This window comes from Mandrillus leucophaeus, unplaced genomic scaffold, assembly GCF_000951045.1.
Source record: "Mandrillus leucophaeus isolate KB7577 unplaced genomic scaffold, Mleu.le_1.0 Scaffold439, whole genome shotgun sequence".
Classification (NCBI taxonomy): domain Eukaryota; kingdom Metazoa; phylum Chordata; class Mammalia; order Primates; family Cercopithecidae; genus Mandrillus; species Mandrillus leucophaeus.
In genome coordinates, this window is record NW_012104687.1 from 13,701 (window position 1) to 30,856 (window position 17,156).

A 17,156-nucleotide genomic window follows, 5' to 3' on the forward strand; every position below is an offset into this window, starting at 1 on the left:
AAGGAAGGGAGAGAGGGAGGGAGGGAGGGAGGGAGGGAACAAATTTACATGAAGATGAGAACATTGGGGAACATACACCACCAATATTTTCCATTAACAGGAACATGCTAACTAGATACTAGAGAAAGACACACTACTGTAAAACCATATACTGTCCATGGGGTACAACCCCTTCCTCCTCCTCTGAAACACATTCTCTCGCCCACTATTGCCAGAGGCACTGAGTCTTATCTTTGGATAAGTTCTGCCCACAAGAATGAGAGGAGATAGTGGACCCCAGAACACCAGGCAACGACCGTCCCTACCGATCCTTGTCCACTCCAGAAGTTACCTGGCTGCAGTTAGTGGCCTCAGCCCCTGGGTCTGATGTCATCCATTTGCCTTTCTCACTGGACTTCTCTCCTTGCACTGGCTCCCACTCCGCCAGGACCTGGTGGGCGGCCATGTGAGAAGGACACAAACAGGCCATGCCCCTTTCTTTCTCCCCCTCTCAATGACTGCAGTGGTGGGTTCCGTGGGGTAGTGGCCTGAGATTTATTCATTATGGGGCCTCTGGCCCAGAGCAGGGCCTGCTACCTAATAGTCACCCCATGAAAGCACAGGGAAAGAAGGCATCCACCACAAGGTCCTGGGGAACCAAGAATTCCACTGTGGCCCATAAATTCTAAGTCCTACAGGATTCTGGAATGGGAGATGGGACAGGCCTTCAAAAGTGGCCACACTTTTAACCCATTATACTGTCAACTGAGCCATGTTTCCCCAACCTGGACACATCTAGAGGGCACCGCCTAGAAACAGACACATCTCCCCATCCAGGAGAGAGTAGGGGCCTGAGCCTGGGGGATGCAGGGGGACAGGGAGGGGATGAGCCAAGAAAGCTGAAGAGGAGAAAGCAGGTGTAAGGGGACAGCAGGCTGGAAACAGAGAGAAAAGGGGACAGACAATGGGGGGTGAGAGGGGAAGAGCGAGGAGAGGGATGCAGATCTAGCTACTGAGGAAAAGTCATGGAGAGAACACTGTCCTCTCCTGAAGTAAAATCACTTCCACCTGACCACGGCACTGAAGGTCGTGGGCAGCACACGCTGGGAATATTTGTTCATTCATTTCACAAATACTTATTTCATATCTGTTTCATGCCAGGCAAGGCCCTGCGATCTTTAGGGACCTTGGCATCTTCCCTTCACATCAGAGTCACAATAGAAAGAGGACTCTCTGACCCCATCGAGCCGGCAATGCCTCGGGATTTTTACCTGTTGGATCTGGCAGCTCCTCATATCGGCCCACACCGTGTGAGGCTCCTCTTGGTGCACCGAATGGGGAAGTTTCTGCATCAGTGCCTCGGAGAGTCCACCGGAAGCCCTGGACAGTGGGAGTCGGTGGCACCCCAGCGTGGAGGCCAAGAGCACACAACACTGAAGCTCCAGACACCCTCAGGAAGACAGGAAGGGACAATCGGCTGGTGAGAGCCTGGATCACCAGGAACCTTCGCCTGGCTCGAAACAGAATTTGCCTTCAGATTGCCTGTGAGATAAAAAAGAGAAATCAAGGTTAACATTGAGATTTGGGGCTTCGGCAACTTGAAGGATGGAGCTGCCATTTACGGAGACTGGGAAGACCCAGGAAGAGCAGCTTGAAAGGTGGTGGGGAACTAGAGTTGGTTGGGTTTCTGTCATATGTAATCAACAGTCCTGACCAGACTGGGCAACATAGTAAGACCCCGTCTCTGGAAATGAAAACTGAAAAATTAGACCAGCATGGTGGTGCACACTTGGAGTCTCAGCTACTCTGGAGGCTGAGGCAGGAGGATTCCTTCAGCCTTCAGTTAGAGGTTAGTGAGCTATGATGGCACCACTGCACTCCAGCCTGGGGGGAAAAAAATAAAGAGTCCTGACTAAATACTTGAGTAGCCAGGGAAGTTTTCACAAAGTAAGTAATATTTGAGGCACATCTTAGTGAACGAGAATTCGATTATTACTGTTAGGGAATTAAGAGAGTGTGGGTGTAGTTAGTTAATGCTTACTGAACCATCGTTGAAATCTCATCTACTGCTCTATCTGGTCTATCTGTACACATATATTCTATATGCTGTCTCGCTGAGCTTTCGCTAGGTTACGCTACAGTAACAAAAGCCCCAAAATCTTAGCAGCTACCTACACAAAGCTTTATTTTTTATTGACGTTTCCTTTTATGGCAGGTTGACTGTGACTCTGCTCTATACAAGCTATTTTATTTGTTAGATGGTGAAAACTGTGATACTTGGAGATTGCTGAATATGGTATTAGTATGTTCATTCATTCACTCATTTAACAAATATTTATTCATTATCTGTTTCATGCCAGGCAACGTCAAGTACTGAGAATACAGTGGTGAATAAAAGAGACAAAATCTCTAATTTCCAGGAGCTAATATTGAAAATAAGATTAAAGACAAACAAAATAATCATAACAACAATGAATATTATATTCATAAATATAGCTGTAAGAGATTTTAGTAAATCTTTTAAATTACAAAAATGTAAAAATCATTAAAACTAAAATGGCCAGGTTTGATGGCTGATGCCTGTAATCCCAACACTTTGGGATGCCAAGGTGGGAGGATCATTTGAGCCCAGGAGTTTGAAACCAGTCTGGGTGCTACAGGAAAACTCTGTCTACAAAGAAATAGAAAATTAGCCAGGTATAGTGGTGCATTCCTGTAGACTCAGCTACTAAGGAGGCTGAGGTAGGAGGATTGCTTCAGCCTGAGAGGTCAAGGCTGTAGACAGCCATGATCATACCACTGCACTCCAGCCCGGGTGACAGAGCGAGACACTGTCTCAAGAAAAAAAAATTATTCGATGTAGTCCTCAAACTATTATGTAGAATACTATTGTTTACATCACATCACATGAGTCCTTTCAATGGCTGAACACTTATTTCAGTGCGATCCAGAAAGCTTTCCTGGGAACTAAGTACACCTAAGAACAATTCAGTATGAAAGAGTTATTGCCTTGACAGGAAGATTGTAAACATTTAAAAAGGCAAATAAATAAATAAAAGAGTGAAAACTGTAGCTCTGTGAGGCTCAAATAACATCTCATTCAAGTCACAATGAACATCTTGCAATCATTATGAACACCATATAATTCACTTAATACATTTTGCCTGAACGTCCAACACATCTGAATGACCAGCACCTGTATGTAGCCAAGAAATTGACAATCATTTATAAATTATCACTTATGACTCCATCTGCTCTACGCACTTATTTTTTAAATGTTATTCATTTATTTACTCTTTTTATTTTTTGTAGAGATGGGATCTCACTATGTTACCCAGGTTGGTCCAGAAACAGAAAAAGACCCACACTAATTTCAGAAATCAGATGACAATACAGTCATTCGATTTATGAAAAAACGTGCCACACGGTGCAGAAGGAAAAGGATGGTCTTTTCAACAAATGGTGCTGGATCAAGCAGACACACCCATGTAGTAAACAGTGATCATAGCCAAGTGGGGTAGCTCATGCCTGTAATCCCAGCACTCTGGGAGGCTGAAGCAGGCAGATTACTTGAGCCCAAGAGTTCGAGACCAACCTGGGAAACATGCTGAACCCCATCTCTACAAAAAATACGAAAATTAGCCAGGCATGGTGGCGCACGCCTACAGTCACAGCTACTCAGGAGGCTGGGGTGGGAGGATCGCTTGAGCCAGGAGGTGGAGGTTGCAGTGAGCTGACATGCTGCCACCACACTCTAGCCTGGGCAATAGAGTGAGGCCCTGTCTGAAAAAAAAAAAAAATGCAAAAACTAAAATAAAATTGCTATAAGGTTAACACAGAAAAATGTGTTCATATTCTTAGGTTAGGCGTTGATTTCTTAAACAGGACACAAAAAGTAGTAACCATAAAGGAAAAGATTGATAAAGTATAATTTCATTAAAATTAAGACTCTCAGGCCGGGTGCAGTGGCTCATGCCTGTAATCCCAACACTTTGGGAGGCCGAGGCAGGTGTATCACTTGAGCCTAGGAATTCCAGACCAGCCTATGCAACGTGGCAAAACCCCATCTCTACTAAAAATACAGAAAAGAGCTGAGTGTGGTAGTGCTCCCCTGGAGGTCCCAGCTACTTCTGGGCTGAGGCAGAAGCATCACCTAAGCCTTGGGAGGTCAATGTAGTGGTAAGCTGAGATTGTGCCACTGCACTCCAGCCTGGGCAACAGAGTGAGAGCCTGTCTCAAAAAGAAAAAAAAAAAAGTTAGAGAATCTCCATTCATGAAAAAACACCATTAAAAGAGTAAAAAGGCAAGTTACAGATTGAAAAAAGGGAAATGCAATACATATATATCCTAGAAAGGATGCATATCCAGAATAAAGTATTACAAATCAACAGAAAAACAAGCAAGTCAATGAAAAGTGGATAAAAAGATTTAATAGGCACTTCACAAAAGAGGGCATAAAAATGGCAATAAAAGATAATCTCAATTAAACCACACTGATACATTACTGCACCCCTACTAGAATGGCAAAATAATTTTTAACTGACAGGCATCAGCAAGGACATGGGGTAACCAGAATATCCCTGCTAAATGGTACAACCACTTTGGGAAAATGTTCAACAATATGTAATACTAAAGTTTTATCATTCATATACATCTGAAACCAACAATGCCACTCCTACAAATAGACCCCAGTCTAGTACTGTTCTATTTCTTGAACTGTGGTGGTTCACGGTAAAAATTACTTTTTTTTTTTTTTTTTTTTTGAGACAGGGTCTCACTCTGCCATCCAGGTCGGAGTGCAATGCCATGATCGTGGCTCACTGCAATCTCAGCCTCCCGGGCTCTGGTGATCCTCCCACCTCAGCCTACCGGGTAGCTGGGACTATAGGCACACAACACCACACACAGCTAACTTTTGTATTTTTAGTAGAGACAGGGTTTTGCCACATTGCCCAGGCTGGTCTGGAAATCCTGGACTCAAGTGATCTACCCAGCTTGGTGTCCCAAAGTGCTGGGATTACAGGTGTGCTCTACTGCGCCCGGACCACCTGTACTTTTAAAATAGTCAACTTCTTCTGTATACTTCAGTACCTTTTCAAAGATTTCTTTGACCAAAGTTCTCAGAAATCTTAAAGCTAGCATTTCAGAATAGAAAAAAATAGCTTCTCCTTCACTGGTGAAATTTTACTAATAAAATTTAAAAACAAAAGAAAGCTACTAACGCACATCAGCTCCGAACAAAGATTAAACACTACCAGCAGATCTTTCTTTAACTTCGTGAAGCACTGAGATTCATTCTTTCGGCAAAGAAAGGATGAACACTGTAACCCAAAGAAAAGATACCAGTTGAGAAAAGACCTCTTTTCGAAAGCAGCTCTAGCAGCAAAAGATGGGAGGAAAGCAAGGAAACCATGCCAAACGTCTTGGTTAACTCTTCGGTGAAAGGACGCCAAATGGGATGATCTAAGAAGCCAGAAAGATAGACAGACAGACACAGGGAAATCACAGCAACTCTTTGCAGTGCAAACACAACCCCACAGTCCATCCTACTGGAAATCCTGCGGTTAATTTGAGGCTTGCCCTGCTAGTCATGAGGTGATTCGGGGATGGCCACAAACGCTCCTCATGTGCATCCTGGACCTGGCACACCTGACTTGCCCATCGCCAGCCTGGAGACACCGCCAGGAGCAGAATCCCGGAGGCCAATAAAGACTCCACTTTGCAAGCACAGGGAACCCATTCTAGCCTCGAAGGTGGGGTCCAGGGTCAGTGTCCTCTACAGGATATAGGGGGACGTGCCCCCGAAGCTGCTCCGTCCCTCCACTGCCTGCGATGCCACAGAACACCCGCCAGCGACTTTCTTCCCCAGCGCGCAGCAGAGGTGGGCTGCGGGCGGCAGCAGCAGGGGAAGAATCGAGCTCAGGGAACTCAGGCCCCGGCCGTGCACGCCCCACACTCACCACCCCTCGCGCTACAAAACTTGCCACCGCCGCGCCTCAACCCAGCTGTGCGCCCGCGAGTCCCGGATTCACCGCCCGCCCAGCCGGGGCGTCCTCACCTCGGAAACGCTGGGTGGACTTCGTGGTAACTTCCCATCCAGAGAGCAGCCGGCAGCCGCGCCTCCGCGCCTCGGCCCAGCTCCTGGCGCAGCAGGTCGCCAGTCCCACGTTCCAAAAGCGCCATGCTCACTCAGAAGCTCAGGCAGCCTCGCGACCCTCACCTACCCCTCCCAGTACCGCCGCGGTCTCAACCGCCAGCCAGCCCTGCGCCCGCGCCAGCCCGCGACTGGCTCCTCAGGATCAGGCTCGGCGGAGTCAGGAGAACCCAAGGCGCAGGCGCGGCGTGGTCTTAAAGGGACCGGGCCGCCTCTACTGCATAACGGTTCCAGCAGGTTAGGGGCCTCGCGGGCCGAGAAAAGGAGTAACCCAGGGGATGGACCGAGTGCAGCGGGGATGGGGAAATCCCTCTTTCCCCTCCGCCTCTCTTTCAAAACACCAGCCCTCCACTCTGCAAATCGCTGATTTTCCCGGCCACTTGAACCGCCCCTGCCAGGTTAAAGAGGCAGGAGACACACCCCCTTGGGGCCCCGAGCGACCCCGCGCTTAGCACTGCAGGCCTCCCGCTGCCGCACCGCCCCCGAGTCTGACTTCCAGGCCCGGGCAGGCAGTGCAAACGCGCAGGCTTCAGAAGGCAGCCCCCAGCTCCCCCGACAGGTGGCCTTAGGTCACTCGCAAAAAAAAAATCCACGTGTCAATGGCACTTGTAGTTATTTTCTAATTTAAATTTATAACAGATTTTGCAGATGGGCTCCCACTGAAATAAACCTTTGAGAAAAAGAAAACCTTTTTTTTCAACAAGGTTAGGAAATACCAAGAAATAGGAAGTAAAGCCATGCCGTCCACCCAGCTAAAAACTTTGAAAACTTGATATTTTATCTAAGGAAAATGTTTGCATAACTTTAGGTCATGCCATTATTTAAAATCAATTTCAATTAACAATTTTATTGCAACTGAATCTATCTTGTGTAAGCAAAGATACATCCCTGATAATCTACCTCTCCCCTCCTATATTCCATCCATCAGCAAGTCCTACTGGTTTTTACTTTCCAAATTTTCCTTGAATGTGTCCTCTTCTGTCTCTTCCATCAGCACCCTAGTCCAGGCTACCTTCACCTGGGGAGTGGGGGTGGAGGGACTACTGACCTAGTCTTCTTGTGGTTTACCCATATCCCCTTTATCGCCTCTCTAATCTCAACACAACTGGCAGAGTGGTTTTTCAAAATATAATGTGACCCTGTCACTTCCCAGCCTAAACCACTTAAACACCTTCCCATTCTCTTAGACGAAACCTACTAACCAAGCCCTGAATGACCAGGAGCCTTGCCCACTTCTTCATCTCTTCTCACTACTCAGACCAATTCCATTCTCCTCTCTCTGCTCCAGACAAACTGGTCTCTTTTATTCCCTATTTACCAGCTTCCTGGCCTCCACAGAGCTTTTTCTCATGCTTTGCTCTGTGCTGGGAAGGTTCTTCTAACCCCCATCCTTCTGAGAACAGCTGTAGTCTCCACCTCTGAAAGGCACCTTCTGACCTCCCTATGGTGGTGCATTACTCCTCTCACATTGCATGAAACTGTGATCGGGTGGTTATTTTGTTGAATTTTTTACTCTCAGCTACGTAAGCCCAGGGATTTGGTTTTGTTTGGCTCATGATTTGTATTTCCACATTTGTTAAATACATATTTGTTCATAAATGAGAATGATAGGCGCTAGAAGTTGAAGTAAATTTGGCATAAAGTCAGAGAAAGGTAAAATGTCACAGTCTGACATTTGGAGTCAGAATGTAGAAACTTCAATTATATTAAAACTGATTTTATATCGTTTTAGGCTGAGTTGTCACAGGATGCTTTGGGTAACCTTTAAAACTGAGTTCTCAAAGAGCCTTGTATAAACACCTGATTAATAATGATAAGCCATGGGATGGCCCACATAAAACTAATAACATTGGTTGCTTCAAGAGAAGAAGACCGAGTCAGGCACAATGGCTCATGCTGTAATCCAAGCACTTTGGGAGGCCAAGGCCCACAGATCATTTGAGCTCAGGAGTTTGAGACTAGCCTGGGCAACTTGGTGAGACCCTGTCTCTACACAAGATACAAGCAAAATTAGCCGGGTATGGTGGCAGGCACCTGTAGTCCCAGCTATTTGGGAGGCTGAGGTGGGAAGACTGCTTGAGCCCAGAAGGGTGAGGCTGCAGTGAGCCATGATCAGGCCACTGCACTCCAGCCTGGACAACAGAGCAAGATCCTGTCTCAAAAAAACAAAACAAAACAAAACAAAAAAGAGAGAGAGAGAAATGAAGACTGGTGACTGGTGGCTACTGGTGGGAAGGAGATTTTTACTACATGCCCAAAAGGTTTAAAATGGTAACTTTTTTATTTTAAAGTCTGTGAAGATAAATGACAGAAAAGAGCACATACCTTCCCATTTATTTGAAATTCTAGAAAGGGGAAAATTAATCTGTGGTGAAAAAATCATAACAGTGGTTCCCTCTGGCAGGGGATTGACTGGGAAGGTACATGAGAGAAATTTCTGGGTGGTAAAAATGGTCTCTGTCTTTATAGGGATATGAATTATGTAAGTGTATTCATTTGTCAAAAAACATACAGTTAACACTTCAATGAATGTAAATTTTTACCTTAAAAACTATAAGAATAAATACAAATTTAAAATCTACTGGCTAACCCCTAGTTGAGTACTCAATGTCTATGGGTATCGGCCAAGGCTATACATACTCGATTTTGTTTAGTCCTCATACCTTCCTCAAGGGGTAGGTATTATTACCATAATCCCCTTGCATATGAAGAAGCCAAAATGTAGTAAATACCAAATAACTTGCCTCGATTTATACCCCTGGAAAATGGTGGAAGAGCTTTAAACACCATCAGTCAAATGCCAGAAGTTGTTAAACATTAGACCCTATAGCACTTCTCTGAAATTATAGTATTTTTGATATATACATACATCTATATGTGTGTATATATATACATCTCATCTACTAGATCAACAGCTTCACAATGATTGAAATCATAGTTTGTCTTTTTGTTTGTTTGAGGTTTATGTTTTTATTTCATTACTTTAAAGACTGAGTCTCAGCCGAGCATGGTGGCTCACGTCTGTAATCCCAACACTTTGGGAGGCCAAGGTGGGTGGATCACTTGAGGTCCGGAGTTTGAGACCAGCCTGGCCAACATGGTGACACCCCATCTCTACTAAAAATACAAAATTAGCCAGGTGTGGTGGCACGTGCCTGTAATCCCAGTTACTCGGGAGGCTAAGGCAGGAGAATCGCTCAAACCTGGGAGGTGGAGGTTGCAGTGAGCCAAAATTGTGCCATTGCACTCCAGCCTGGGCAACAGAGTGAGACTCCATCTCAGAAAAAAAAAAGAAAAGGCTGAGTCTCACTCTGTTGCCCAGACTGGACTTGGATTCCTTAATTCAAGCCATCCACCTGCCTAGGCTTCACCTGGGACTACAGGCTCAATATTTTTGTCTTAAGTTTCTAAGCAGTCCCAACACTTTGCACAGTAGCTGTTCAATGTATTTTGAGTAAATGATTAAAAACAAGCTTGATGTTGATTTTATTGGTACAGTTTATATTTATATATGTAATATTTATATTATATGCTTTTATATATTTATATGTGTGTGTATGTGTATAATTGGTACTAACTTAGCACTGCTGTGCTTAACTGCCTGAGATGCATCTCAAATGAATAGGCCTGAGGAGAGAAGCTTGTGTCATTAGCTCTGACCCTGCAACACTAATTCTGGTTTACCCCTTTCTTTCAGTCTCCCTGAGCACATCAATTTATTGGCTGAAAGAGCTTACACTTTAACATCTCACCAAAATAGCTCATTCTAACCAAGAAAGAGGAAACTCTAACTTCTACCAAGTGCTTGATCATTTGCATAAGTGAAATTTCACTGTGTGAGTTTCACCCAACACCACCTCTGCTCCAGCTCCTGCTACTCTACTGCTCATACCCTGGAACTCCACACGTGGAGTAGAAGACGGAGGATGCAGGGTGCAGGAGGCAGCAGCATCCTCCTCAGAGGTTTTATTTGCAGTAAATTCAGGTGCGGCAGGCAAAGCAACAAGGAGTCAAGGTGAGGCAGGAGAATAGCAGAGGGAACTGGGAATTGAATAAAGGTCAAAATGAGTAGGAGCAGAAGCAGGATAAAGAAGTGGGTGAGCATGAAACAAAATAAGCAGAAGTTGAACAGCGAAAACAAAAGTGAGATAAGAGTAGTGACTAAAAAGCTTATGGCTGGCAAGATCCAGAGCAAACCAGTAAGAGGCAGCTCCTCAGAGATAGGCATGTGTATGAGAGAGAAAAATTAGCTTTAAAATGACCCCAGATGATAATCATCTCATTAAAGCTAATGCATATACACTGCATATAATAGATGTACTTAAAACTATGGGATGGAGGCAATGTGGAAGCTCACAGGGGCCAAAGTAACTAAGCAACCCACCTATCAATCAGAGGGCACATGCTGGGTAGAGATTAGGCAGCCCCAGGAAAAGGAGAAAAAAAAAAAAGTGTAAAAAGACCCAAAGCCCAAAGTTCACCAAACTTACGCTGATCTCATTTTGCAGAGATCAGCCCATCCTCCCCTCTCTGAGAGTGTTACTGTGCTTAATGAGTCTTTTGCTGCTTTGCTGTGTGTGTCATGTCCAATTCTTTAAGATACCAAGAACCTGGGACTTCACAACACCAGCCAGTAACAAAGGTATGTAAGCTTGGGAGGGAGGAAAGAAAGGGGAAGGGGGCTAGAGGAGATTCAGACATGAGATGCATTCACCCTGTAAGTTGAACCCTGGTCTCCAGCGTGGGTGTTGACAGTTGTATTACTGAACCATCAATGTTCCATGTGCTATAACCTCTCATGGGTGTAAAAACAAACAAAACAAAACAAAAAAACAACTCTAGTGTTATGGGCAGGCATGAAGGGGCGGGGGATGGAGGTGGGAATGTTCTATAATAGGCTTACACAGATGTCTTTGGAAAAGAGAGCCAACAAAGCAACATGCACTTAAAGCAAAGGCTTGTCCTAAACTTTCTGTTGTTTGCCAAGGGAAGAAATCTTGGCTTGGAGTGAAATTTTCACTTCCTCTCTTGTGTAGATCTCTGTAAGACCTAAAAGCTTGGAAGACAGTCATTTTGATCCTTGGACTTTTCTAGAGACTCAAAAGATGCATCTGAACATGACTCCTGGAGTGGCCAAAGAGAGTATGGTTAAGAAAAGAAATATTGGAGTGAATTTTCACTCACTCCCACTTTTGTAGGTTTGGTAAAAACATATGGGTTTAGAAGCAAGATATTTGGCTTTTTCACATGACTCAAAAGAGGTGTAGATGAAGAGAAGCTCGATCATCCCGCAGATCTTCCAGAGTAACCTGGATGCGTCCCTAAATCTCCAGATCCTGGTCTTTGAAAGCCTGTTTAGGGAAAGAATTCATGATTGTCTCAAGGTTGAGAGGAAAGGGTTTGGGAAGCACCAAGGCATGGGTTGGCAAAAAGATTACATCATCATTGAGGAAATGAAATTTCCAGAGGTTTTCACCGAATCTGGGACCACAGGCAAAGGCCTGGATGAACTTCCTGTGTATTTCTATAGAGGTCTGTTATCTAGTTGTATAGAGCCTGTTTCACAATTAGGCTCTTTCAAATCTGGTATGTTGATTTAAATGCATTATAAATAACTTCATAATGTTGCCTGACATGTCTCCTATGCAAGGCTTTGCTCTGGGTATCCTGTTTGCTTGCTGTGTCTACTCAAAAGTCCTATACAAACCTATTTTAGAAACACCGCTTCAAAGTCCTTCCAGAGACTCTTCAAAATTAGATCTAGTGAAACTGCACCCCGTGGGGCATTGGTAGTTCAACCGTGGTGTTCTTGCCACCTACGCGGGAGACCCGGGTTCGACTCCCAGCCAAAGCAGGCCTTCTTACCCTTCATGCTCCAAGTTCATGCTCAAAGGGCTGTTACATTTCTATATTATACTACACAGGCTGTACTGCATTTAGGGACCTTGGATTATGGTGGCTGGAAGCTAACCCGAGTGGTGGGCCACCTCTGGAGTATTCTCTGTGCTGGATCTAATCTCGAATTTACAGTTCCTTTGCTCAAAGCCTGTCTTTGAAAGTGGGGGTGTTTCCGGTGGGTTGCTGCAGTCTGGAATACTGGGAACCAAATAAAGCCTTTGCTACTTTCATCTAGTCTCCAGGCAAACCCCTAGGTAACCCAAAGGCCATCAGACGGATTCCCGTGATGGACTTTCCCCTCCATTAGGCGACATCTCACTATAGAGTGAGGATCAAGAAGTAAAGGTCCGAAGGAGAGAAGCTGCGGGCCGGGGAGACTCTTTGTTCTTCAGAGAGGCGTCGGCGGCCCAAGGAAAAGGGAGGATTGTGGGGAGGTATCTGCGTAGAGATGAGAGGAGCAGCAGAGACAGAGTCTCATGCAGAGATGTGCCCAGACACCCTGAACCAAGTTACTTAACCTCGTCAACCACCATGGCATCCGCGGCGTCCGTGGGCCCGTCGGTCTTCCAGGAGGGATTCTGTGTCCCTGTTATTGTGTGTCACAGGTGTTAGCCTGATATTTATATTTTTAAGGAGAGAAAACGAACTCTAGAATTTGGGAACTGTTTTTCCGGTTTTGCTTTATACCTCTTGGACACTCTTTCTGAAGGATTGGGTCTGAGGGGCATTGAGGTGTGACTATGGTAGACAAGGGGTGATTAATTTTCATCCAAAAATCTTTGGTGGATTCCCTGCTCTCTGGCTCCCCAGTCTAGCAGTACTTTAAAACAGAAGAACAGCAACATTTGGAGAGTTTTTTTCCTTTGCATTTTAATGATAAACTTGATTTATTCAATTCCAAAAGTTTTCTTATTCTGAAGTTGTCTTTCTATATTTTGAGTATAAAACAATGGCCATACTATGTTGGAACCACCAAGGTTCTTCTCTTCACTTGTTTATTTGTAATGTCTCTGTAATCTGAGAATTTCCTGAGTAAAGTGGGTACTGTTACCCAGAATTCCTTATTTTTGAACATTCTTTGTAAACAGGAATTAGGATTGGGGGTGGGGAGGGAGCGAGGAGTATGAGTCCTGATTTGTGGAACAGAAAATCATGGATTACTTATGTGATGGATCAAAGGGTTTAAAAACTCTCAGCATCCCCAGATTTCCCGTTACTGTTTGCTGCAGAAAGTTCTGTCTTTGACTGCTTTCCTTACCCTCTCCTGGCCTGTGAGAAGCTTCCTTCTTATTCATTTTATTTCCTCCTCCCCTCTCCGCTCCCCCCCCACCCCCCCGCAGCCCCCTCCTCTTTTTCAGTGAAGCCTTTGGAGGAAAGTCCGGTTTGGGAGAAGACCCACACAGGCAAGGACAGCGACAGCAGGAGAACACTGACATAGTTACACTCTTGTCGCCAGCACTTTTATTAAGACATTGTGAAAAGACAAAGACAACAGAGGAGAGCAGAGAATAATGTCTCTGTTTCAGCTATTCCAGGACGTTGTGCCAATTGTCCAGAGTCCTTGATCCAATGTAGTAAAGACTGGGGACATCTTCCCTGAAGGCTTTGATTGCTGGCAAAATCTCATTAAAGGTGTATACATTGATAGGTTGGCCACAGGACGGATAAAAGAAGAGCCCCTGGCCTACATCTGCCAAGATATATGTGTAAGAATGCTCTCTGCAGCATTATTTTTTATTGTAAAATAGCAGAATGAATTTATTATTCAATAATTATAAAATGTTCAAATGTATGTGACTATATTCAAATGTATGTGACAACGAAAAACGCAGCTGTTAAAAGTAGACAACATTGATGATTCAGATGTTACCGATGAAAATAATCACAGATGACAATTATTGAGCATTTATGGCATTCTTACCTGCATGACCTTATTTAAAGTTCAGAACAACCAAGGCAAAGAGTAACTTGTGGCGGGCGTGAGAGGTTCCGAGGCACAAAAGGAAGATAAGCATTCAAGGAACACGAGGATAGAAGACCCGCAGTAGGAGAAGAGAGAGGAAGAGGAGTCCGCCAGGTGGGATGCTGGAAGGCGCGGGATAGCTCGGCGGAGAGAGGGCGCTCCTGCTCCGCAAGCCTCCCTGCGACCGCAGGCCTCCCGCTGCCTTCTTCCAGGAAGACGGCCCTGCTTTCCTCTGGTCTCGGTTGAGACGCTGCAAAGCGCATCGTCCTCGAGCATTTCTCTTCTCCCCAAGACCCTCCGGAGGAAGTATGGGCGGACGGAAGCTTCACCCCTAAGTGGTCAAACGCGCAGAGCTCCGCATTCTTCAGGAGCATTTCCCAACTGTCTCTCACGGGTAAGAGTGGGCCCTGCAGGATGTTGCCTCCGGTTCCCTGAGGAGCAGTGCCGGAGATGCCCACGTGACCAGCTCCCGGGCCACGCGACCCAGGCCCTCCAGGAGGAGCGAGGAGTCCTGGGCCCTGAGCCAGCCCCCTGGACCGGCTGTGCCAAGAGAAGGAGCAAGGGAAGCGGTCCCCTCCCGCCTCAGGGTCTCTGTCCTCCTGGAGTTAAGAGACGTGCATCCACCCCCCTCTGCAAGTGCTGGAGAGGAGGCTAGGTCTTTCCGACGGGCTGGGGGCCTTGCTGTCCCAAGGACCGCTGGGGAGGAAGAGGAGGCAGAGGCGGAAGAGGAAGCCAGCTGAGAGGTGTGAAGCAGCTCTGGCTACAGCGGGTAGGGATAGGGCCCGCGGGACCCAGGAGCTTCGGTGCGGAGTCAGGCCTCAGCAGCAGCCGCCTTGTTCCTGGAGGGGGTGCCTCCATCCATCTTGTCCTCAAAGACTGTAGGGAGACCTTCTTGCCCGTTGGGAAAGCGACGTCTCCCAAGCTTTCCTACCACGCAGGCCTGGTGTCCTTTCTCCTGCTAGTGCCTGCTCGCCAGCCTGCCGGGGCTGCGGCGGCGGCTGTTCCACGCTCTCGGTGGACGCTGCCTGCCCGCCAGCCAAGAGCGCGGTTGCAGGCGCGAGTTGGGGAGTCCCGAAGGAGACCCAAGGTCTTGTTCAGTGCTTTTTTGCTATAGTCAAATTCAGCGTGTAAAAGAGAGCTCACGTCTGTCTGTTCGTCAGCTTCAGTGAGACCACCAAGGAAGCACACTCAAGATGCCTAGGAGGGCGGGAAGAGTCTCTGGCGGAGATAACCGCGTGGGCCTTGAGCCAAGGCAGGTGAGGAGAGTGGGCGAACCCAGCCGCCCCGTAGCGCGAAAGCCACCGCAGAGGAGGGCCCTGCGTGTGGGGAAACTGCAGGGGGCAGCGCAGCCGAAGTGCGGTGGACTAGCCTCCTCCAGGGAGAACCCCTTTCCTAACCACGGTCTGTACCCCGCCAGGTAAAGGGAAAGGAGGGACAGCACAGCCTCCTCTCCATTGGCCGGACGCTCAGGGTCACCACCTTCCCCTCTGCTCTCCCCTCGCCTTTCTTCCAAACCACTGTCCACTGAAGATTCCACCGACAGTCACCCTCCCGACAACCCAGGCCGCCTTTCAGCAGCGGCTCCCGCCCGGCAGCCACCACGCCTTCTCACCCCCTCGGTTCTGCCCGCCGCCTCTGCCGGGTCTGTGCACTTCACCTCCCTGGCTCCGGCTCCCCGCTGAGCTTACAGTGGACGCGGGGCAGGACGGGGCGAAGGCCATTCGGCTGCCCCTCTAGCTTCGGAATCACCCAATGCACGGGTTTCCACCGTAGCCGGCAAGATGCGTCTCTCCTGTTTTCCGAGGTTTTGGAGCCTGCACAATTGTTCTACAAAAGGCGGTGGCCCCGCCTAGCGTTGGATGGGCGCTTGCTCTGCATGGTGATGTGGGAGGGGGGGTTGACTGTCCGTGTGTCTCAGTCGGGTGGTGTGCTTGCTTCCACGTCTGGAGTTGGCTGGTTCGAGTCCGTTCTATGAAGTGTTTTTTTCATTTTAAAAATTCTTAAACCGCTGGCAACTTTCTTCCATCCAGCACACGCTCTCATAGAAAGGAAGAGCCAGACCAACTTTACCCTCCTCTCCTCGGTGTCCACCGTACCATATGAGGACGTAAATCAAGGTCCGCTAGGATTCTGTTCTGGGATCTCTCCATCTCGCTCTCTCTGTGTCTCTCTCTTTGGTGACGGAGTCCCGCTCTGTCACCAGGCTGGAGTACATTGGCACGATCTTGACTCATTGCAACCTCCGACTCTCTGGTTCAAGCGAGTCTCCTGCCTCAGCCTCCCGAGTAGCTGGGATTATAGGCACGCTCCACCACGCCCAGCTAATTTTTGTATTTTTAGTAGAGACAGGGTTTCACCATGTTGGCCAGGATGACTCTTGATCTCCTGACCTCGTGATCCACCCGCCTCGGCCTCCCAAAGTGCTAGGATTACAGGCTTGAGCCACTGCACCTGGCCCTCTCTCTCTCTTTTTTTGTTTTTTAACTGTCATTCATGTAGCCCTTTCCATACGCTTTTGAAGTTAAATTGGTTCTATGATATTACAATTACATATAATGCTCTAGTCCTTCCTGTACGGGCATTTTCAGCCACTGGTGTAAGTATTTCTGTAGGATAGAGGTGCAATTACTATAGGAAGAGCAATTACTCTATCAGTGTTCACATGGTTTTTATGTCATTTCATTCTTTCTCCTCTGTTGGCTTATTGGCTTTAACTCTTTCTTTTGTTATTTTAGTAATTGCCTTAGGGCTTATAGCTACCTTTTTAACTGATCTCAGCCAACCTTCAAGCGATGTTAAACCTCGCCTTCTGGCCTTGACGCTATTGCTGACATGCACTTTGCTTTTACGCATGTTATAAACCCCACAACCCATTGTTAATTGCTTTTGTTTAAATGGTCAAATTTTTACAAAAGAAATTTACAAAATAAGAAAATACCCATTTCTGGTGTTCTTCATTTCCTCGTGTAGATCTGGATTTTCATCTGGTATTGGATTCCTTCTGTTGCACACATTGATAGAACTGGGAAACAAATTGGAATATGATCTGTTACCGTTCCCATGGAAGATAAATTTGCAGAATGTACTCAAATTAGAAGCATTAAATAAATGCTGTAATTAAAAATGGCACATCCTGTTCTCTACACTATAGAAATATCTGCA

The 17,156-nt window shown here is 46.6% G+C and overlaps 1 long non-coding RNA gene across 1 annotated transcript; it reads right to left on the reverse strand.

Moving 5' to 3' along the window:
- Positions 1–122: 122 nt before the first annotated feature.
- Positions 123–6,280, reverse strand: LOC105549408. Its single transcript, XR_001007537.1, has 3 exons — positions 6,038–6,280; positions 1,251–1,521; positions 123–430 (listed from the first exon to the last, which is right to left on the reverse strand). It is a non-coding gene; the product is annotated as an uncharacterized LOC105549408 (long non-coding RNA).
- Between the last annotated feature and the right edge of the window lie 10,876 nt (positions 6,281–17,156).